At 31.3% G+C, this 25,846-nt stretch overlaps 1 protein-coding gene across 2 annotated transcripts in view; it reads right to left on the reverse strand.

Annotated features, from left to right (window-relative positions):
* The window catches only part of GluClalpha (glycine receptor alpha 1), a 704,157-nt gene that overhangs the window by 589,210 nt on the left and 89,101 nt on the right, over positions 1–25,846 (reverse strand). The window contains exon 3 of one of the 2 annotated variants that reach the window (XM_085809816.1): positions 795–918. The exons of the other annotated variant lie outside the window; for it this stretch is intronic. The gene's annotated coding sequence lies outside the window, so the exon portion shown is untranslated. The remainder of the gene's footprint in view (positions 1–794; positions 919–25,846) is intronic. 2 annotated transcript variants of the gene reach the window in all.

Genomic DNA, 25,846 nt, shown 5'->3' on the forward strand with positions numbered 1-25,846 from the left:
AGATAATAAGGAAAATCACACAAACTCAATTAGCGAATTCTCAGGGGAAAACCGTCAATCAAAGTAGTTAATATTTTAAAAGCGTACTTATAAAATGTCTTTGCCCTTTACATAAAGTGCGTTCTTTTATGTTTTCTTCAAAGTTACGAAATAAAATTTAGCAAATCAAACAAATATTTCGCGACATCAGCATTTATTTCACTTTAATAAGATATTCAGATTTCTTAAAAACTATCACAGTCAATTTTTCCTCGTAAAGCCGAAAAGAGGCTTGAGAACATTTACTTTTTAATAAATGCTAAAGTAGAATATTATTATAAAAACCTCAGGTCATGAAAGATTTTACATTTGAAGATTATAATTAAAAATAATATTAGCACTTTCAGTCTTAAGTATTTTCGGAATATTTAAATATAATATTTTCACGTACATTACAGCAGTGGTTGTCACATTTTTAATGCGCTACTAAGTAAAAGAATTATTATTATATACTATTTAATTAATGTAAAATATACTAAAAGACAGATTTATTTAATGTAACAACTCAATTTTTAAACAAAGTAACTTTAAAATGGGAAGTCTGTTTCTTTTAAACCGTAAAAAACTGAAAACAATTATTTACCTATACTTTATGACAAAAGTTTCACTAACATTTTCCCTAAAGTCACAAGAATAGAATTGAGATAGAACTAATTGCAAATAATATTGCAATTTATAAGGGCAAAACATGTAGAAAAAAATCACACAAAATTTAAAGTATATTTTCAAATATAGATAATATAAAATGAAATTACATAAAATTATTCTGAGATGCTCCTTAATGGTGTGCACGAATACCGGCCTTTTCGAGAGAGTATTCACAAATGTTCCTGTGATGCGTATCTTTCTTAATTATGCATCATGCAGTCAAACTACCTCCTGAATATAAAAGAAAATTGGAATTTTAAAATCTAGTATACAATAATCTTGTAATTTAATATGTTAAGAATTGAAAAGTAAGTGAATGATAACTCAAAATAATAACAAAAATTACAATATATAGCATACAGTTTTTAAGTACATAAAAATAACAATACAGAAAAAAATCGGAAAGGAGAATACAGAATAAAACTTTTTTTTAGAAAACTGTAGAGTCATTAGATTATTTTAAAGCAGAAGACGTGAAAAATATGCAATGCCCTCGCCAGGACTCGAAGCTGGACCTCTCAAATACGCGCCGAGTGTGCTAACCATTACACCACGAAGGTATGCAGAAAGAAGAGAGAAAATACCTTATAAAACTGAATTTTAATACCATGAAGAACTAAATGTTAATATCCTGAAATTCCAAGAGTAATTGTGACTTCTTATCCTCTTTAAAGCAAGCTTTACATGTGTCTAACGCTTTTAACGATCTACTAAAGCCGATAGTTATATAAAATAGATCATATAGAAAAATAAAAAATGTGACCAGTTTCCATTAAAATGTAAATCACTAAGCTTATCTGTAATTTGCTACCTGGTAGATTACTGATTACTGGTAGATTACCTGATTACTTTAAAAAAATAACAAAATAACCCAATTTATATAAAATAAAGAAAATGAGAAAATATTAAGGAAAGTAAAATAACATCAATTAAAAAATAACTAAAATAAATCAAGTAGAAAAATAAAAAATGACCAGTTTCCATTAAAATGTAAATCACTAAGCCTATCTGTAATTTGCTACCTGGTAGATTACTGATTACTGGTAGATTCTCTGATTACTTAAAAAAAATAATAAAATAACCTTTATTCTTAAATTTCTCTAATGTCTTTTTTGAGTTTCTTGACACTTTTGGATTTCATTTTAAGAAAAACAAATTGTTTTTGTGTCTTTTGCATTTTATAAATGTTGACATAAATTCGAAACGTTTTGTCATTATTTCATGTTATTATGTATTTAAACAATTATAATCCTAAGTTTCGAAAAAGACTTACTACAGCCATGAAAAATAGCAGTCTCTGCAAACTGGAATATCTCTTAATTCGGGAACCACCACTAGACGCGTCCAAGAAAAAATTCCATAAATAATCATTATCGTATAATTACGGTGCTAATCCTAGTTTTGAATTCCCAAAGATATTCTTTTTTTCTCCTGCCTACGTTTCCCTCTAACTGATTTTGTCCTGTTTGAGGGTAGCATTTGCCATCAACAGAATTGAGTGGAGTATGTAATTGGATTGCCCCGGCATCTCTTACAGAGATCTAATAAATCAGATAAAACCCTGGGATAAGAAATAAGGCAAAAACGACAAGTGAGCCTTTCAGGCTTTCATTTGAGCTTTTTTTCAATCCAGGCACGAGCCTGGTTTATTTCTTGATACTTATTATTTTTTCTTAGTTTTTTCCCCCGCAATGCTGCTAAAGCGCTAAGCCAGGTCTTTATTCTTTTACTACCCCCATCTTGATAACCACGTTTTCGGGGCATCCACTTCTTGGAAGCAAAGTTGACGCTGTCTGGAAGATTTTCCACTAATCGGGCGTAAATGATGGTCCTGACTGGCTTGCCGGATTGTCCGGTACAGTCGCCAGACCGAATCGAGATGCTCGAAATCGGAAATGACTGCATTGAAAGAAAGGTCCAATTTTTCGCATCCCTGGCGTTTAAGCTCGAGTGACAGCTAGGAGCTGAAACTGGCTCAAATTCCAAAGGATTATTGGTAAATGCGCAAAGCTCCGGCTGATCGCATTGACATATATCCGGAACGTGAAAGAACAAAATAATACTGCGTGATGAAACTGAAAAGAGCGAATTTTAAACTGCTAGAAATCCTCTTAGGAAAAGAAACTATTAATATTATGTTGCTTTTAATACTTAGGATCAGATTTTAAGGCGCTAAACAGCTGTCATCTTTGAGAGTATTGCCACATTTCGAAACCTTCAGGGTGAAGAACCATTTTATAGTATTTAATGGAACTACAGTGAAAAAAAAAGGTGAAACTAAGAAATGCTACATATTTGAATGAGAGTTTGATGAAGATTTTACTTATTGATGCTTAAATTACATTATAAAAAACATTTTAATTGAAGAGTTAAATAACCAAACTAATGCGGAATAAAAAATAGAACAAACGAAAAACATGTTTGGTATTATACGCACATGGGTTATAGAGTCATTAGGTTAATTGGAAGCAGAAAAGATGAAAAATATGCAACCGCCTTCACCGGGAATCGAACCACGGACCTCTTGAATACCGGCCCAGCGTGCTACCGTTACATCACGAAGGCACGCTAGGGAAGTGGGAGAAATACCTTATAGGGTATCGAAATCCTGGTTTTATTCTATAGAAGGTAGAAAGAATTGTTTTGAATTTCAGGCAGAAACGAGAACAAAACTAAAATTCAAACATATAGTAAAAGTATAAAATATCTCTAAACTTAAACACGTAATAAAATCAAAACGTCAACCTCATACGATTACAATAATGAAAAGCTTAAAAACTCCTTTCCTTTGATTTGATATCCATCTTTATCAAATTTTAGAACTATTAATGCATTTGTAGTAAGAATGAAACAACTAATTTAAAACTACAAAGTACTTCAAAATGCAGAACTATTAATGCATTTTAATTAAAAATTAAACTGCTAATTTAAAACTACCTGCAGGAAATCCTACAGAATAGTAATTTTAAGAATTACTTTTCATATATACGCGAGATTCTTAAAGAATGCATATATATGTTATTATCTGCAGTGTAGAAATTTTTATTAAATTGTATTATTTAATTACTAAAAGTGTGTAGGTTTTCTTGGAAGATTTTCTGAACTTATCATTTAGAACGCAACCGAATGATGATTTCTAGCACATCATCTTTAGGGTACAAGTTAGTGTCACATATTTTACATGCCAGTATTTTATTTTCCTTAAATATAACATCATTCCTCCGGATATTACATATGTACGTATGTAATATCCGTACATATGTAAAATCAGTATCATAATATTATATTATCCGCACATATGGGGTACGTAATATCCGCGCATATTGTAATATCGGTATCATAATATGTATATTATCCGTACATATGTAATATCCGTAGGATATCACAGTCCTATGGATATTATATATGTAATTGCATATAAGTAATTACATATGTAATATCCTAGTAGTTTCCGTTCAGCTTTAATACATTTATATTCTAGGAGAAATGAAAAATTGTTTTGAAATATCTGCAATAGAAATTTTATAGGTAACTGATTATCAAGTGGAATGGATACTTAAATATTTTTATTGGGGAATGATGCTGATATATTTTGCTAGAGATGTGTTGCGCTTGATTTGGAAATTCAAAATAAGATATGAAGTTCCTGTGAGATTTAAATGGCAATAATTTAACTTTAACCTGCAACCACTTCTACCGAACCTAAATAATTAGAAAGAAAGTAAAATTTCGTTCAGTGAACCAGTGTTAAAGAATACATATAAGTTTAATTATAACATATCTGCAGAGATTAAAACTGTATTATTTAGAAACAAGGAATTCACACGTTCACTGCCAGAAATGCACATGGCAGTTTAAAACGATACGCATGCAGCCAACAGTTCTTCTACTAATCTTTATGTCATAGGTATTCTTTCACAGACTTCTCTCTCACCCTTTATTTGACAGATTAGTGATAACAGCACTAAAAGAAGCGAAAACAATGGAAATACGTTTCTTTTACCTTGCAAATGCCTTTTGCATGCCAGTAAATATAAACTACATGCATGTGAAAATAATGCATATAAGACTCGCTTGAAAAGTAAATAAAATACCGTATAAAGAAAATGCAGATAACTTATAAATGGGAAAAAATGACTTAAAAATACAAGTATGATTAAGGTTATGCATGAAAAGAAGCAAAAGAAAGGGTCGCAGAAAAGCGGGGAAAGCCTAATGTCATCCGAGAGAGTTAATTAACATTTTTAATGACATATGTTTAACGAAATAGAAAACAACAGGAATTAGAAAACATACTTCATGAATCAGTTACTTTCAATTCGTTATTTTCAGCAAAATGTTGAAAGAAATCGGAGAACCTGAGGACGCTTCTTGTATAAAATATAACGCTAAGTAAATAATACAAAATGCATAATTTAAAAAATTAAAATTTTGACACTTTTTTAAATAACTTTTAATTTAGAATTGACTTAAATTTGGAGATAGAAAAAAAAAGGTCAATTAATGAATTTCATTATTTATAATTTTATTATAATTTACCGTAATATATCAACTGTTTAGATGTTACATCCTTTCTGTATGTCTTTCATTTTTAACAATTCGGAAATTTATCAACAAGTGGAAAAGGTTTTGGTTTATTTGCTTATGGCAAAGCACTCGGGGGCTAAGTGCGTGAAGGCAGGGATGCGCTCAAAGAGAACTTTCTAAGGGAAAGTGGGTCGTATAACGCCTATGCAGTCGCCCAAGCGATTCGAAACTCGAACCGAACTACCAGTGTTCAGCGAATTTACCGCCAGGCCGTCGGTGGGTCCCAGAAGAAAAAGAAAAGCGATTATGGTATGAATTTTTATTTTCTCAAAAGCGAGAGAAAAACTTCAAACAAAAATTAATGTGCAAAACTTTGCAAGTTATTTTTGATTTCTTTGATAAATTACTTTGAATATAGGTACTTAAAATATTATTAAACTACGGAACTCAGAATGGATTCTAATTATCATTGTTATAAATTAATGCCAAATGGAGTTAAATTTCAAGTATGATATGATTCTAAAAGCCCCATTTAAAAATAAATCTTACGAGGTAGTTGAAACGTACCGTTGCATCGTATAATGCATAAGTATGCGCTACATCCTTAAAAATTAATATAGTACAAGCTATATCCTTAAGATGTTGTGTGGCCCCAACTTGTCAGCAACAGTAGTAGTGACTGCTATGAACTGTAAAGTACACAAATTCGTAAGAAGGGTTTAAATCCCTTTTTATTCCACTTTAGAAATCGGGGCCCACCAGCGGCCGAGCGGTAAAGTCGCTGAACACTGGTAGTTCGGTCTGAGGTTCGAATCCCGCGAACGGGCTGGCTGCATGGGAGTTTTCGTGGTTTTCCCCATGTGTAACGTGTATACGAGCCAGTTTCCCTTAGAAATTCCTCCACGAAGGGATCCCTTCCCTCAGGCAGATAGCCCTCCAAGCTTTGCCATAATCACACACACACACACCACTTTAGAAATCACAGTTGCGTTCACTTGACGCTCACAAACTACGCCGACCCGGCGGTTTAACAAAATCGAAAAGTACAACTAAAAATAAATGACAGGATGAATAAATAACGAAATCACTATCTACGAGGCTCTATAATCGTAACTAACTTAACCGCGTTCTTAGATACAGCTGAGATTCAACAAACTTACTGATTAAGAAGTTGAAAGATTCAACGAACTGCCGAAATAGGCACACAGGCCGAAAACTCGCGGTTCTTAAAATTTCTACCTAGCAACCTTCACGCTCGCGATTCAAGAAGCACACTTACAATCTCGTTTCCTTTCTATTTAAACTCAATTTACTTCTGCTAAAATTTGAATACTCTGAGCGTTCTACTAATTTACATACTCTGGCATTGGCAATTCTAGGGGAAAGTAAAGGCTTGACAGGAAATGTAGCTTAAAATAAATGTTAGTTAAAATAAATATAAACCCTACATCCTTAACCATTTATTTTAACTTCAGTTCTATATCCTTAAATATAAATTACTTACATACATTTTTTTATTTAATCTTTAGTAGAAAATAGGTCCATTTTTTTAAATATTTGCATTTTTTCTTTCCTTATTCATGAAGTTATCATTTCGTTCCCAATCAAATTTATCTTTTAAACTTAAAAATACTTTTATGAGATAGAAAATGCGCTTAGCTCTTTATTATGGTGCTTGCTTACACTAATTCTCTAAAGGGTCAATATATATAAGTATTTCACCATTTGTTACGGAAGTACAAAAAATCATTTCAGGTTAATAATATCCCATTTGAAAACATTTGCATTTAATTCTTGTAAAAAGTTTACTGATTTTGACTATCAAAATTTTCAGGCTTTCACATTCTAGAGCTTTCGATATATTTCACACGTGTTTCACATGTATGCATTTTGAGCGAGGATTGTGTGACAAATAAAATGACTAAATTAATGTTCAAATTATTTTGGGAACTTTAATAAGCATAGTTGCATAATTTTTGAATTTAATATAAATTAATTCCATTTCTTCTTCCATTTACTAATAAGTAGACATTTTTATATCCTTTAGCTGTGATGAATGCATGCTAATTAAATTCGTCTCAATATTTTCATCTTTTATGATACGCTAGGTTTTAAATTTTATACTCAACTACTGTATACTTTTAAAATAATCTTGGACTGTTTCCTCAAGGTTTATTGCATAATATAATTCGTTTACGTATATTTATTAGTACTATAAATGGCTGATGGAAAGTTACCTCTCAAGAAGCATTCATTTTTCAAAGTTGTTTGAGAGGAAGTTCCGATACGTATCAGAATCTGCTGTTCAATTATTAACACATTACGATGCATTAAGGTAATGCTCTTCATGTCTCTAGGCATTATCTCAAACGATTTAAATGAGCTAGACGCTCGTTTTAACTGAAATGTATCATTTCAAATAAAAGACATTAAAGATTCTAAATCATTATTTTAACAAAGCCGAATTAATACCGGAATAGATAACAAATATATCATTCTGCTGGTAAATTTCTCAGCTATTTATTGAGTCTTCCTAATTTTAAGTATACTTTCCGTTGACCCCAAATTTTACTTGAAAATAACGTCTACTTATAATTGATAGTTATTTCAATATCAGAATATAGGACAAACTTTTCACAAAAAAAGAGGCATACAAAATTTGCTCATAAAATTTATTTAATCAACAAATGAAAAACAGTTACATATGCGAATGATTTTTTTTTAAATTCAGACTGTATATGATTCTGCTATGGATAATGTAATTTTTTACCCGACTCAGAAAAATAACATAAAATAAAATTATTTTTAATAATATTCTTGCAGTTTCTAAGCATATTTTTAACTGCTCTATATATTATTAACATCATACTGTTATATACTGGTATATACTCATTTTATTTATCCTTATGTAACTCTCAATTTCTAATCACAAGTTACGAGAAAGGAAATGCCAATAGAAAGATGAGCAACAGTGTCGGTATACACATTTTGTTTCATTGTAGTTTAAGTCCCTTAGAAGTACTGTAGACAATGTTTAACAATAAAGGCAAATTTCTGTGCATTTTTCAAAAATTAGCAGGTTTTCTAAAATTTTAAATGTTTTGGAATTTATTATTGACATATTTTCTCGCGAATAACTGAATATGTATTTTTATTGCTGCATAATTGAAACTATCAATGTGCAGAGAAGGAAAAAATAAATTAAGAGAAGATGGCATTAACAACGGGTTGAAAGCGCTTTAGCCGTTTATACGTAGAGCGATGCCAAGGTCTAATCACAAGTGAAGCATGAGGCTCGTAATTATTAATTAGATGGCGCTATGATTTTCGTATTTTTCAAAAAATTGTGTAATTTATCGTCAGAAATGAATAAAAGTTTTCTAAGGTAAACCGATCTCGTTCGAAAGGCCGATTTCGGCTAAACAATCTCAATTTTTATTTCACAATTTTAAATATCACACTCGTAGATATCAAAAGCAGTTTTTCTTTTCTTGATATGTTTATTAGAAATGGAAATATATCAGTTTTTCTGAGATACGATAAACCAAAATTTCCTGTTTGCCACAGCGGAAGTGAATGTTTAAATGGCAAATAAAAATACAATTTTTACCTTTTTTTATTTGTTAACTAAATAATTTTAAGCATATCAGTTAGTCTGAAGAATCTGGCAAAGTATTTTTATTATGTATTTTCTCTTTTTCATATTACAACGTGAATAGTGTGTATATGTCATGTGATGTTAATCGAAAAACGTTAAATGCTTTATTTTATTTTTTTTTAATTGCGTTTACAGCAATCATGATACCTCTAAACGTTCCTTACAGAATACTTTGAAATTTTGTACACAGACTTTGTATATTGTTATGCATGATATAGACTAAGAGTTAAAAAGTAACCTTGCAAAATTTAAATTACATCACTTTTTCTTCATTAGTATATGCATGTTTTAAAATTTTTGTGGACTAATATATTTATCCTTACATTACTACAGAATCAATATTCTCCAATTATTCTACTTCATTGTATGCTTATGGTTAATATATATAAATGGAAGTCAAAAATATGTTTTTATTATTAATATTTTCTTGTTAGTGATAGCTGATGTTTTTGTTGATCTGATATGAAGTTTTCCGTTTATTTGCAAAATTTCACAAAATAATGAATTTTTTATCACTTTTTTGTAGTGTTGATATTTATTATTGTAGTGGTTAGATTTAAGTGTAAGTGCATTCTAATAAAAAATCTCATAAAGTCAGAAATATAACAAACATTTTGAGGAAAGTCCTTCGAATAGACGTCGGTTACCAATAAGTATGGGATTACCAATACCAGTGGGAAGATTCTGAAGTGCAGCCAACATTTACATGCTACGGATGATATTTGACTTGTGACTACGTTTTTAAGAGCATTTTTGAAAAGGCATGTTGAGATAAGCATTCATAAAACATTCGTTTGCATAAAGGGAAGCATATTCATGATGTATATGCCGTAATATGTTATAATGCAAGTTCAATTAACATTTAAAATAGTTATCTGTCTTAAACAAAATAGGAATCATTAAAAATGTGATTTAAAATTCGGCATATTTTCAATATTAAAAATTCAAAGCATTTCGAAGCCAAACAATTGCAGATTTGCTCACCAGCGACCGAGCGGTAAAAACGCTGAACACTGGTAGTTCCGTCCGAGGTTCGAATCCCGCGAACGGGCTGGCTACATGGGCTTTTTTGTGGTTTTCCCCATGTGTAACATGTATACGAGCCAGTTTCCCTTAGAAAGTCCTCCACGAAGGCATCCCTCCCTTTAGACAGATAGCCCTCGTGTGCTTTGCTGTAATTGAATAATCCAATCCAATCCAATTGCAGAATTCGTCCCTTCTTCGATTGAAAGCAGCATTAGTTGATATTTATTATTTCAAACTGATTGAAACATCATATATTGTTTACTATTAATAATTGGTTTTATCTACAGATATGTAAATTATATATACTTAATAATAATTAAAAAATATAGCTTACTTGGAAGAACGTTTTAGAATTTTAAAATATAAGTAACAATAAAGGTTGATTGCACAATGCCGCAGAGCGTCCTAAACGTTAAAGAAGAAATTGTTTCTCTTAAAGTAATTACATGCATTACTGGAAGGAGTTCTTATTAGAATATATTTACTATGAAGTACAATGAACACTTCTTTTCGTAATGAATTCCATTAAGTATTTGGAAGAGGTTACTGAAGTATGTTGAAAATTTGAATTTCTAAATGAATCCTAGTAGTAAAACGAAATGAAACAAGAAATAGCGTTGATTCCCTTAGGTGTATTATTTTGATATTTGTTGTATCTTTTAAACTAAGAAACAATGTGAAACACCTTGAGATACGTAGTTTTACATCACCAATTCGCCGTTGATCAATCCCACAACGTTGAACGTTGATCCAATTCTATTTACTTTGCCCCGTCGGGGGAATGAGAAAAAATGGAAATCGTGTTAAGAACGTATAAATGCAACCGAAGCAGTGAAAGAGGGTGGTGGAAATCGAATTATACAGAGTGAGCGAGATAAAATATGCCGTTGGTTGTGTTATATTGTATTACTTTAGCAACAAAGCCAGTGTAAAAAAATGCTTATGAAGACATGCTTCGATTAAGCTCATTTTCTAACGCATTAAGGGAATGCCGTAGTGTAATAATTCAGTAATCGAATTTTTCTACAGTTTTGTGTACACAGCAAATATGGTAAGAATATCATTTTTTCTGCATGTAAAAAACTGTTAAAGTATTTTCGCACATATTTTTAAAGTTACATTTTTCTCAAATTAAAAAAAAAATGTTTAATCACTGAGAGCCATTTAATTTTAGGCTTTGTATTTGAACTTTACGCTTCAAAGTTTCAGACCCAGGCAAGTCATTTTTTAACATTCAGGTATAAAGGTAAACCTGAATATAAGTTTAATTCGTTATAAGAAACAATGTATTTTCTAAATAAAATTCTTAAATTTCAAGCACCTGTTTATATATCTAAGTATGTTTTTTTCTTACATTAAAATATTTATATTTTATACTCTTAGTATAATGAGTACAAAACAACATAATAGGGTTTCATTACAATGACTAACGTTTATAAAATAATAATTTGCTGCTTCAAAATTATATTGTAAAAAGAAATATGTATTTCTTGAGAAAAAATGAATTTTAAAATATCTACCTTAACTGCTGAAAACATGATACATTATCTACCTCGTAATGTGGTCAAGCTTTCCCAAGACTATTTTGCTAACATTAACACCAGAAATATTTTTATAAAACTGAGCGATGAGAAAAATAGCTTTCAAAATTTCAATAGAATCTAACCAATGTTTTATAAATATAACTAATGTTCGTAAGACATCGCTCATTTCAGCATTTGTCGGAAATTTACCAAATTTATCAATTTTTTATTTAGAAAATTTATCACCTTATTTTAATGGCTTTATTTTAGAAAACTGCAAGCAGATATCTTCTGTCGTTAACACTGTAACTTGGATATTTTCAGATTTTTTTTTTTTTTTTTTTTTTTTTTTTTTTGGTGCGAAAAAGCAAGGTCGTCTAGAATTCCGCTTTGTTAGTCGCTGCTTCTGAATAATCCAGTAGATCTTACTAAAACCTGAAAAACGGGCTGGCCACATGATAGTCTTAAATAAACCCAAGCTACTTAGCGACTTAATCCTTTATATGAAAACATATCTCTGCCAATTCAGAAGTCAAAAAACATTCGCTTATCCCATCTGTTGCGAATTGTGCCAGATTATATGCTCTTCCCAAAATTCATAAAATTGGTATTCCTTTCCGCCCTATTGTATCAAATTTAGGTACTGCCTCGTATCCTTTAGCTAAATATTTAGTTTCTAGATTTTCCACTCTATTAGACAATAACATTTACACCATAAAAAATTCAATAGAGTTTGTAAAAAAGATTAAAAACATTTCTCTTAGTAATTTACTCATGGTTTCTTTTGATGTAAAATCATTATTCACCAATGTCCCAGTGGAGGGTGCATTAAGATGTCTAGAAACCAGACTTCGCGAATTTCATTTCTCTTGCATCGAAATTGAGGAGCTAATTTCTCTCACTCAACTCTGTTTGAAACAAACACATTTTGTTTTCCAAAATAAATACTACAAGCAAACTGAGGGATTAGCCATGGGAAGCCCCCTCAGTCCCATCCTGGCTGATATCTACATGCATTATTATGAATCAAAATTGTTTGAAACTTTAAACTTCCCGGCATGGTTCCGCTACGTAGACGATACTTTTACCCTGTTTGAAGGTAATAAAGATGATTTAAATAGAGTTCTTTCAACAATGAATTCTATTGATCCTGCTATTCAGTTCACTTTTGAACTTGAGACTTGCAATTCTCTTCCGTTTCTCGACATTCTGGTCACACGTAACACATCCAACTTCAGTACTACAGTTTACCGTAAACCTTCATCGGTTTGCCTTCCACCACACTTTAAATCATGTCATCCGACTAAACAAAAGTTAGCTTCATTTTATTCCTATGTTTTCCGTGCTCTTCAAGTTTGCTCCTCCAAACTAGCCCTTGATGAAGAACTAAATTATTTAAAAGCAATAGCTATTGACAGGGGCTTTTCACCCAACATTATTAATCAAGCAGTTAAAAAAGTCTCATCTGAACACACTAAAAGCCACACTCTTATTTTAGGAGATTATAAAAATTCTGTTGTCATTCCCTTCTTTCCATCAATTAGCTATAAAGTTGCACATATTTTGCAGAAATTTAACTTTCGGGTTGTTTATTCTCCCATCAATAAAATTCCAACTTCTATACTCAAGGACCCCATTCCGGATATGAATTCCTGGGGTATTTATAGGATTCCTTGCCAGTGTGGTTTAATTTACATTGGCCAAACTAAGAGAGCCTTAAAATTTCGCGTCAAAGAACATGAGGCATATGTTAGAAAAAAGGAAACGCAGAAGTCTTCTGTTGCTCAACATTGCTGGTCCGAAAATCACACTTTCAATTTTTCTGCTGCCAAAATTATTCAAAAAACATCTTCCATTGGAGAACTGGATTTTCTAGAGGCATTTCACATTCATAAAAATCTTTCTGTTCTAGTTAACGATCCTAATTTCAATCCAAATTTGCCTTCGGCTTTTAGAGAAATTATGTTTTAGTTCTGGTTTCGCCAACAGATGGCGCCACTTGCTTATTCTTGTTCAGGCTTTCTTATCTTATCTAATCATTATTTCCTATCTTGTTCATTTGCGGTTTTGCAGCTGAAGATGATGGTTCGGTAAAACCATCGAAACTAGTCCTGTGAAAATTTTGTAGGTATAACGCTGATTTTTGTTGTTTGACTTCTGAATTAGTATTTATTCGGCGTGTTATTGTGTCTTAATTATATCTCTGCCATTTTGCAATTTCTAAACTCGATTTCTGCCTCTTTTGGGGGGGATTTTACATCAGTGTGAAAAATTAATTCCGTAGTATTTTAATAACATTAAGCGAATTGCTGATCACAAAAAACAGGATATATTTTCTGTGTTTTCATATATAAGCAGGCGGGAGTTTGGCGATTTGATAACAATACCCGGATGATTACATTAGCCGCGAACATATTAAGCGGCACCTGTTGCCTTAATCTCAGCGTTTAATTCTCAAATGGAATCGCTACGCAATGCGCTTTCATGGTCATAACATAACGTTCCAGCAGAAGCAAACTTTTTTTGTAAAAGTATTTTATTCACGCTAAAAAATATCACAGATTCTCTCTAAGATTTCCAATCTCGCATCCGCTTTCCTCAACAAAAATCCTAAAAGAATATTTGTCTCGTATATTTGCCCTATTCTTGAGCAAAGTAGTTTATAGCTTTCATAATCAGATTCAACTCTCTCTATCGGATAGCTTCAACTATTTTGAATGATCGTATCAGTTATTAATTATGCATGAGGTCTCAACTTCAAAAATTGCATATATAAAAGGAAACGAATATATCCACTAAACATGAATTCTCATAAATATTTGGGGGTAGAGATAAATTTATCATTGGTGAATATATTTTTTTATTGATTTTTAACCTTACTAATCTTAAACTAGCTTTATATACACAAAGCTGACAGCAGTTCCGTAACTTACTTTAGGTAAAGAACGACTACATATTTAAATAGTAACAAGATGCAGATTGTGCAACATATCGTCTTTAAAGCAAAATAGCGTGTCACCGCGGGAGATCTCATGTTTACGTGACACACTAAGAAAGTGATCTTGAAAGCTTTACACAGGCATTTCCCTTCGCTTTGGGTAATGAATATGGGAAGAAGGTCTCGTTTAACAATTTTATTCTCCCAGCTATAGTAACATGCAAACACTTCTCCCCATTCAAGAAATGCAGATTGGTGAGTTCCCTTTCTTTGCTTGTCGAATTCTTTTGCATACATCATATCCAGAAGCTTTTAAGCATTCAGCTTGTTTCATTTTGTAATGTAAATGCAGGAACTTGAATATTTTTAATGTATTTTTTATGGTAGCATTAAGAGAGTCGTCCAACCCATCTCTAAGTAATCCTCAGAAGCTCAGCCGCTGGCGCATTCGCTAGAGTTCGTTAGATAATTGCAGATGCTTGAATGGATAAAAATGCTTGCTATTTTTAACCTACCTATCTTTTATACTTTAATAAATGATTTGTTTAGCATGTGATGCTTTATAAAGAACTGTTTTTCCTGAGCCAAAAGAAATGATTTCACTGTTTTAAAACGGGTACTGTACATTTTGTGTTTCAAGATAATCTGGCAAATTAAGGAGTAGAAACTAAAATGTATATATATATATATATATATATATATATATATATAATTTTTGCTTATTCAGAAGTGCCTGAAAAACTTATGAAAGAATCAATCAGCTTCTCTCAATAATCAGAGAGTAAAGTGTAAATCCTTATAGTTTACAATTATAATTTATCTTTGACAGAAGTTATACTTTATAGAAATGAAACACTTAAAAAATATCTTTCGCAGTTTCGGAAAGTCTTGTTCCTTGAGGAGTCTGGTCTTACTTTGGAAAGCCTAACTTAAGGAAATGTGTTTTAAGAAACTGTCATTCCTATTCGTTACACATTTTAAGTTGCTTAGAAAAATTGGATTTTCACCTATTATCAAAACTCATGTAGCCGCTTGGTACAAAACACTTATAACAACTTTGGTTGAATTTAAAACTACCTATAAATGAAAGGTAATAGAACTATCTGAGCAAACAACTGTACATGCTAAATTTATCATGCCCACTAGGAACAAACTATTCATCTACAGTTATTTTCGCGGCTAAGTTTCTTATATAAGTTTGAGATCTATATCTTCTTTAAACCTTCCATATCTGAGCACTGAAATTGGTTAAAAGAAATGTATGAAAAAATACGTGCCATTAAATATCACATAATCTACGTTTCATGATCATTCGCGAAATAATCTCTTCCAATATGTACCTTTTCCTGCTCTGTCGTAAATTAATACAGTCAAGCAAGCTTCTTTAATAGACTAAGCCCATTGATCCCGAAAATTATTCCATTAAGAGGAATATTCTGTTATCGAGCATTTGTAACTTCAAATCAATGGTGTAGGTTATACCAAACGTGCTCTATGAAATGAGATTTTCCATATACCGATATATATATTTTCCATATACCGCGATTTAAGCGGGCTCGACAGTATTTCACTTGGGAAAAATTTAAACATACCTTTCGTAGATTCTGAAAAGATGTATAACTATGTGGACTTTTGGAACTGTGTGGGAATGACGTTTTGGGAAAGTTTGTCTTTTTTTTTATCAGAATCTTCGATTTTCTAATATGTTTACAGACATGTATGAATTATTTGTAACTAACAGGCAGAAAATTGTTGTTAACTATTTCTGTAATCTAAAAGTGCTGGATTCTATAAACCCTTTCAGACCACGTTCGGAGTCCTACCAAAGGACTTCCAGTTTGGACGTTTCCGTGCTTTTCTCCGTATGTAAAGTAAATATGTAACATTTTACATTAGAAAATATTTAGCGAAGGAGATTTAAACCTTAGATTGCAGTGTGCTCTGTGATATTCAATTAACCTTTTGAGGCCGGGGTTTTGGTAGCAGTAAAAGCTACCAAAGTATGGGGAATCTTGAACCGAATGCTTTCCATCCTTTAAGAAATCGCCTCCTATTTGCAACAAAGATTCTTGTGTGTAGTTTAATGGATTCTCAGAGGGGTGCATCTATATCGCAAAAGGAAGCCCTTTGAAAGAGATAAGTGGTTAAAACCCTAGGGACGTCAAATTTGACATTTCACCCCACTTTTCAGCTTGGAAAATGGGGGGGAGGAAGACATGGCGCCACTAAAGTGGACAACCCCATCTTTTCAAAGAGAGGACTCTATGACCACTATAATGGTCATCTCGTCTTCAAAAGGTTAACCAGTTTATTTGAGAGACTGCACTTAGCACTTATCTAAACTTCAAGTTTGTAACAAATCCTCACTTCCACTAATAACGAGCTTTCTTAGAAGTTTATAACTTTCTTCGTATATATTATGCAAATGTGAATTGCATTCTTTTATAAAGTCTTAAAGGTGTTAAAAAGGTAAATAACATTCTGTTTTACATTTTCTAGAATTGAAAGTCATGATACACTTGCAAGTTTTTGAGAAAAAAACATAGCCTAGGTAAGTTTCTGAATTATATGTATAGAATTGATGTTTCTCCGAAGATTAATTATTTTCATATATATGAACACGCCATCTAGTTTATTCTTAGTTTAATGTTCATATCGCTAATTATATATGTAGCCATCAAAATGATACATTTTTTATATGATTTTTTTGAAAAAGATGAGGCTACTTGGCAACAAAACAAAAAAAAAATGCTGGATGCTGAGATAATGCTCGCTACTTAGTAAAATCGAACGAAAAGTAATTGAACATGCAAAATGGTTCAGAAATCTTTAAAGATTCCAAACATTTGAAATGATGTAGTAACTGTAATAGAATATGATTTGCGCGATCTGGAAGAAAGGAATATTTTAGCAATAAATGAATGTTTGGCGATATACTATATAGATCCCAAACGCATGTAATACTGACAAACTCTTTTATTGGCCACTATTTGAAATATTTCATTTTAAATTAGATGTATTTATGTTATACTTTCAGGTGAGAAAATCGCATTTAGTGCTATTCTGACAGTGAATGTTATTTTCTATATATAGAACGCTACCTGCCGGTGAAAATATAAACTATACATATATTTCCTGCCAAATGCAAAATCCCCTTCCCTAAGATTAATGTTTTCTTGAAACTCACTACGATATTCCCAATTTAGCTTTATGTAATTATTTGAAAACTTTTACAACTTTTACACAAGTCTGCTTATATCTGTAGAAAACATGATGTGTAAAAGCAAATATTCATAAACGAAGGTTTGTGATGCTCTCAGTTTGTACTGTATTTCCTTTCGCCTGTTTTGAAGAAGATCGATTAAAGAAAAGACCTGGAGTTCCTTAATCTTGAACTAAAGCAGCTAGGACCGTTATAAAATTAATGATCCGCCAAGGCCTTGCATTTCTCGAAACAACGGTCAGCTCTCTTGGTGAAGGAGAATGTTTCTGGCAACCCTTATGGATTTTCTTCTTTAAAGAGGAAAAAAATTAAGTGCTTTTAACACTTAAAAACAATTTTCTTGAAACAGAAAATGCTTTTTTAAACTAATTGGTGAAAATGTGGTAATAAAAAATACTCCACATAAATTTCATTAGAGCTGAAGAATATTTTTCGAGAGCTTTTGGAAAGAAAAATAATTTTATATTAATATCGTATTTACACAAGAGAAATAATTATTCAGTGATATTTATACCTTTTCTCGGATACAATTTATGATGCAATTTTAAGCAAAATTTTCCCAGTAATTGACTGAATAAAAGTTAACGCTGGATAAAAAAATATTCAACAATGATGATAATAATTCTATAAAATTTTAGATTGTATCAATAAATGTTTAAGAGGCCAAAGGAGCTCATTCATTGGTTTAAAGATTCTGTTAATACGTTTTGCACTACCGAAGATTTATTGTGAGTGGCAATATAATAACTGAAGCTTTGCAAATTCTAAAAATTATATATATCAGCTAAAAATTAAAGAGATGAGTAAAAAATGCACTTCTATTCTTTTTAGTAGCTTTGCTTAACTGTAACGATGTCAGAAAATAAATATTGCATTTATGCGTTTTAGGCTTGACTAAAAAGATAAATTTAAACTTTAGCAGTATAAAAAGTTTTAGAGAAACGAACTACTTATATGACTTTATTTATCGTGCATTCATAACTGAAAATGAATCAAAGAAATGTGAAATGATAAAGGTAATAAATGGAAATAAATTTAATCTCAAGATTTTAAGATATATTTATTTGCTATATTGTTTACTTATAAACATTTGAGCTTTTATATGCAATAAATGTTTGAAATTATCAGCGTTATTTCTAATTTTTCGATCAAAGCCAAGCTCGAAAATCTTGACCAATTTAGTGATAAACAAAATATTTACTAAACGCTAATACACATTTAATCTCAAAGAAATGTGAAATGATAAAGGTAATAAATGGAAATAAATTTAATCTCAAGAGTTTAAGATATATTTATTTGCTATATTGTTTACTTATAAACATTTAAGCTTTTATATGCAATAAATTTTTGGAATTATCTAATTTTATTTCTAATTTTTCGAACAAAGTCAAGCTCGAAAATCTTGACCAATTTAGTGATAAACAAAAAATTTACTAAGCGCTAATACACATTGCGTTTGGATTAACATTTTCTAATATTTTACTAATTATTTGCTTCCTATATACTGATTTTTTTCTTTCGACGTAAATAATATTTTGCAACTTTATTGATAACAAATTACATAAACAAATGCGTCTCCAAACTATTATCTTTTATCAAACTAACAAAACAAAGAAAAACAGCTAATTGACGGCTATTTACTTGTAACTTAATGAAAATCAAACTATTTGAGTTTTTAATTACAAGGAGGTGCCTAAACATTTAAAACATTGAAATGAAGTAAAAAGATAAAATCTTTTTTCATAAAATAAAATTAACTTCAAATTAAAAGCTACATTAAAGTTTTCATTGAACCTAATTACTTATTTTTATTGGTGCATCAATTTTGTATGGATATTTTCAAATGGGAAACATACGCTTATGAACTGGAATTAAAACTGTATTAAAACTATATATTTTCTGAGTTGTCTCAGCAGCTCACTTGCAAAAATGGATAGTTTTATTATTCGTTCGCAAAATAATGCTAGATGTTTATTAATGTTAGATGAGTACATATTTTTCTTAAGCAATCTAGAAGCAGCGTAATTGCCTAGGTTAATGTAGAAAAGAAATTCGCAGGGAAACTGTAAACATTAAATTTATTTATGGTGCACGAATTCGGTAAGCTTTTATATAAGAAAAAAGAAATTCAGTTTTAATACCAGCAATGGAAATTCATACTTTAGATTAAATCCATAAAATCATTAATATTTTACCATAAAAATGGCAAAGGTCTGTTCCGTTATGATGTCTAAACGTACATTTAATACAAGCCTTTTCTTTTTGCACTGGCAATGAGACTTTTATGCATTTAGCTTTTATTTAGCTTTATAAATTTCCGTGTACGGATATAAAAACTTCCGTTTAAATATTTGTTTTTAGTACATGTAACTATTTATTAGTGGAGCAGATAAGGTATCAATGACGTCGCAGCAAAAATCATTGTGAAACAGTTATTACGAAGGATCAATGTTTATATTGTATAAATAAATGTTTGATATTCTGATAACCATAAATTGTCACAATTAACTAGAGTAGAAAGTTTTACGTCAAGAATTCATGGAATTGCACAGGGGAGGAAATTAAAATTGGAGCAGTTTTAAGCTTTTTAAAAAGTTGGTAAAATTATAAATAAAGCACTTTTTTCTCTTTAAAATTTCTTACTTTTATACATTTATTTATTTATTTATTATCTGTTTTCTTTTCACACATATAAAACGATGAATGTTCGTAAAGTTTTTAACTTATTGTAAATCACCAGATTAGCAGTAATGCCTCTTAACTTAGTTGCTCGAATTTAAAATTGCAGCAAAGAATATGTTGAAAAATCGATGTTCATGAAAGAAAGATATTTGCATATCTTATGCCTAAAATGCTATAACATGTAAAATAAGCGTGAAATCAATATGAGCACAATCAAAATTTATAATACGAAAGATATTTTTATTATACGTTATGTCATTTGTTTCATGTAATAAAAGCAGTATACAACTTTCATTACAACTACCATATCGAAAGCCCACCTACAAGCGAAGACGTATAACCGCTGAAGACTAGTAGTTCGAGTGGGTCCCATTTTTTGAACAAGCTGGCTGAATGGGATTTTTCGAAGTTCTTTCAATGTGCTGTAGAGTCGTTAGGTTTATTTGATAGCAGGAGACGTGAAAAATGTGCAGTGCCCTCTCCAAGACTCAAAGCCTGGACCTCTCAAATACGCGTTGAGCATGCTTCCAATTACACCACGAAATCCTGCGGAAAGGAGAGACAAAACACCTTTTTAGTGTAATGTGAATACAAGTGAGTTCTCCTTAGTAAGACCTTCTCGACGGCGTATTTCCCTCAGACAGATTGCCTTCATTTGAGTTGCCATAATCTGAATAATTTGATTCAAGCTATAGGATACCCGATCCTCATTCAAGTCTAAGCATCGTATTTTCTCTTTCGCTTACAATATAATAGGATTTAACATATATGCATAATATTAAAGAAAGGCTTTCGGCAGCTAGCCTGTATATCTTCATTCAGTCATCGAAAACTCGCGGAATATTCAGGTGCTGATTATTATTTCTACGTATAATTCGTCCATTGTCCAGAAAATTAATATTTTAATAGAATGATCTTTTAAACATTTGTGAATGCTTTTCAAAACAAATAAACAAAGACTTTTCGATGCATTAGAAATCATAAGCCTTATTGGAAGAGAAACATGAAGTGTAAATTTTAAATTAGGCCAAAAACCAAACGCAAATTTAGATAGGAAAAGACTTTCATTCAGAAGAAGTTCTTGTGTCTTATCTTCCTTCTAATCTATAGAGTTTTATTGAAAATTTACCAAACCTAAAGTCACTTTTTTTCCAAACTTTAAAGCTAAATACTAATTCAGCTGCAGGACAAAGTGATTCATTCTTGATGTCGTAAAGGAGATATATTCCAACAGTGAAGATTTAATGGAAAAGGATTCGGTGAAAAAAATTTCTGGTATTTAATATTTCAAAACAGAAATGAAGAATGTATGGAAGAAGCACTGAACAATAATGGGCTCTATGATTTATCAGACGAAGATATTTATCAGTGCAAGACTTAACACTGGCCAGTAAAAGAGCAGAAAGCAGTATAAGAAGTTTAAGGTACGAGATCAATGATGACCCACGTGGAGGGAAAGCAGAGCACTGGAATATGTAGAAGACTTTTAACTATATGAGTCAATAAACTTAGTTTGAATTTAACGACATTACAATCTGGAAAAACCTCCACCACATTGTCCATAAGAATACCATATAATAGGTCCCCCAAAATGGGAATGCATGAGTAATATCATATTATGAACACCATTAAGGCACAGATATTCTATTTGTAATTATATAAAAAATTGTAATTTTGGTTACGATTGAACTGACCAATGAAGTTAAAATGATTATTTAAGGCAATCTAGCTATATAAACATCTTCAAATACCCATATTTTATCAATTGGTTTTCTTTTATTTATCTCTCAACTTATTTCGCTAAGTTTACATGTCACTACAGTCATGTATTTTGAACAAATGTGTTGTAAATTTAATAGATGTGAATCCGTTCTATCCGTTAAATGCATTTAGCATGTTCTTAATGAAATTGATGCTAACTATGTCGAACTTCGCAATTATTTAATAAAAGTAGCATAATAAGAAGTCGCTTGAGTGCACGATGTATATACAACCGAACACATTTATAAATACTGAATCACATGATTTAAAGTAATAATCACAAAAGTTAAAATTATAATTTATTCAATATATTATGAAAAGCATAGAATTAAAAATATACAATACTATATTAAGTTTCGATAAAGTAATTCAATAGATTATATCATTATGAGCACCACTACAGTTTGATACAATATGATAGTACAAAAGGGTCATTTTATCGACTAGTTAGGAACACTTATTTAGAAGTTTAATATAATTTTCTATCGTAAAATAACATTTTTCATTGTAAAAGGCCCTCCGAGTTTTGTAATAGACACGGAGTAAAATTTCCTATTTTCTACGCAAGTGCTGTTATGGATTTCGCAACAACTTCACCATCTGTATCCTCTGGGAGTTAATGCCATCAGTCCTTTACTTCCACCCAACGTTATACGAGCAGCTCAAAATGTATGAAGGAGGAGATTTATGTGCTTTGGAATAGAACAAAACATGCTTGGCTTAAACGCATCAGCTATTACACCCAGGGGATATAACGTTCGAATTTCGCGAAACCACATATCATCTCTGAAAAGTGAATCGTTTTGAAAGCAATGTTATTTGATTTACAATTTTACTAGCGCGCGTGCCCTGTAAATAAATATGTTTTACGATGCAAATTAGCAATAGCAAGTATTTTTCGCTTTGTCTGGGAAATAACAATAATTCTTAGATTCAGACACATTTTCTCTTTCATTGTAAACTTTAATTATATTTTTAAGTGAATTACATTAATATTTGTAGGATTCGACTCCATGCAGTTCCTAGTAGTACATAAAAATGGAATGTTTGGATGTTTGTTACTTAATGTCGCAAACACCAGCTGACGAATTAATTTACTATTTTGCTCGTACAAAAAGTACCCATAATAATGAGTTTGTAAAATAGCGAATGAAATTCAGATAGGTAGTAAAGAAATCTATACAATGAAATAATTAATTATTATACATATTTAAATATACAATGTATTAATTCCTATGTATTTATATTGAATGGTACGTTTGTGTAATTTTTTGTAACTTAAATACGTAATTAGTTACTCACAGGATTTTGTCTAATTATAAAAGTTCGGCAAACATATGTAATTTTTGACCCACTTTATGTGGTTAATTTGTTATACCTTTCTAGTTTCCTGCTGCTATCTGCTCTTGTTCATTTAATCCATTTGTTTCAGAAGGTAGGTGCGCCAATTAGTAGATAAATATATTAGTAAATAAGTAGTTTTATCTGTAATCGTGAATAATTATGTAGATTTGCTAATGTTCAGACTGTAGTTTGCAGCAGCTTCCGCGTTTGGTGGTATTCAGGTTGAGGTCAGAAAATATTTACATTCACGAGCTCATTTACATGATATATGTAATTAAAAAAAAAAACCTTCTGTGTCTGCAGAGATAACTTGCCAAAGGTTAGGGAAATCCAGAGATATAACTAACGAAAACAGCTACAATGGTTGTTTATTTATGACAAGGTGTTAGAATTACTGTTTCTAGACCAAAGATAAAATCAAGAAGAGGAACTTGAACTTATTCATTGTTCACTTGAAAATACGTTTGATTTATGCTACTTATCCGTACTTTTTAACGATGTCCACGTATTGGTATAGGTAAAAGTATATTTGACACCAGCGGTTTACCATGGGTCAACTGGTAATTCCCAAGCCAACTAACTATTAAAAAATAAAAGAAAAAAAAATTGCATGGTATATAAGAGTTTACAAAGAAAACTGAGCAACTGAAGCTTTCCAATGGATCTAGAGTTTACATATTATTTTTAATCGTGCAATCACACCCTACATCACGCATCTAGTATTATTAAAAATAATGTTGTAGGACATAAAGAGATTACAATATAGTTTCAATACATTTTGAAATTCACAAATTCATTTCAACATCTGTTTTCGTGTAACCAAAATAACAGATAAAAAAATGAGACAATTATAATAAGTATTGGGAACATAATGTTATAATAAAATGTAATAATAATATTAAAGAGGTTTCCACGGAGTTATTACAGTTATAAAAGGTTATAACAGTTTATTAAATAACGATTGGAATCCTTTTGAACATATCCACAGGATGTAAAATTTCATTAAATTTATGGAATATGAGATGCAATATCGTAGTTAAATTATACTCCTTTGTAAGCTAGAATACTAAAGAATTGTATAGCGACTATTCACTTAATTCTTCTAAGTGACAAATCCAAAGAAGGGTTAAATTAACCTTTAGGCAAACTCATAATGAAAGAACAGACGGCCCTTTCTTGGGCATACAATAAAACTTCACTTGGACTTTAACTCAAGATAGAAAATATAAAATGTATCTAATAATAACTAAAGTTAATCACTGAAAACAGGAGGAGTTACGGAGTTGGCCCTTATTTAATGAGTAGCGGCATATACTAGTAGGCACATAGCAGTACGAGGGTCGAACAGTAAGCTTAGACTAGTAGCAACAACGTGGCCGGAAGGCAGAATATGCTTTCCTACTGGAGTGACCCAGACGTCAGCTTAAACACTCACTTATACCTCATTTACATTAATAGTAATCCTGAAAACTTATTCTGGCAGGGAAACGTAGGTGGAAATTTAGATTGTATAGGAAAGGCTTGTTCTCAAATGAAAAGAGCTATTAGATAATTAAAGTAGAAACCTATGGGGAACTTGACAAAGATCTAGGCTGTACGAAGAGAGTCTTTGCATATTTTTTTTTTAAATTCGGGTACTGATGTTTATCTTTAATTTAAAAACCTTTGGAATGCCATGAGATCAGATTGTGGGGATTTTATGGGCTTATCCTCAATTAAGGGGCATAAGAAAGTGTAATGATAAGGAATGCCCTGCTCCCCACATATGGAGATCTCAGTGTTCGCCACATTTCTTGCGTAGAATTATGTGGGGAAGGGTCCGTGTCCTGTTATATAGTAATTTAAGGAAGGATTCGAGAGCAGAGATGCTTGGCGTACATTGGGGATCAAGTTATATGTGCGTCTTCTCTCTGAAACATTGTTCTGAAAATCTTGCCAATATTTTGAAGCAAGTTGTTTTAGTTGGTATTTGAAATGTGAGCGAAGCCAAGAAAGGGCGATTTCAATACCATCTTGATTAAGAGCTGCTTCTTTGGCTAATTCATCTGCTTGATCATTACCAAAATGGCCATTATGTCCATTGATTCAGGAAATTTGAATTTTGTAGTTTGGAATTTAAGCAACAAGAGAATTCATGTCGGAAATCAATAAAGAGGACGGTAAGGGATTCTTAATCGCTGAAATAGCTGCGTGGGAGTTATATTTTATAGTAAATTCGTTGAGATTGCTGAGAATGGTTATTTCAATCTCTGCTTTTATAGCTGACAAATTTCGCCTGGAAAATATTATTATTATTGCGGAGATGACCTTTCTATTTGATGATATTTGAATGGGCAGTTTGAAAACAGACTGCTGAACCAATTTTTCCTTCAATTTTTTCATAGTTGGATGGCAGAAAAGTTTGGCTGCTGAATTCTGCAGCTTGGTTAAGCTGAATGACTTTCATGTGGGTGCTTTTCATTTCTGCATTGACTGAT

Source organism: Stegodyphus dumicola, chromosome X2 (assembly GCF_044657685.1).
Source record: "Stegodyphus dumicola isolate Sdum_Otavi_A_Nest chromosome X2, ASM4465768v1".
NCBI lineage: Eukaryota > Metazoa > Arthropoda > Arachnida > Araneae > Eresidae > Stegodyphus > Stegodyphus dumicola.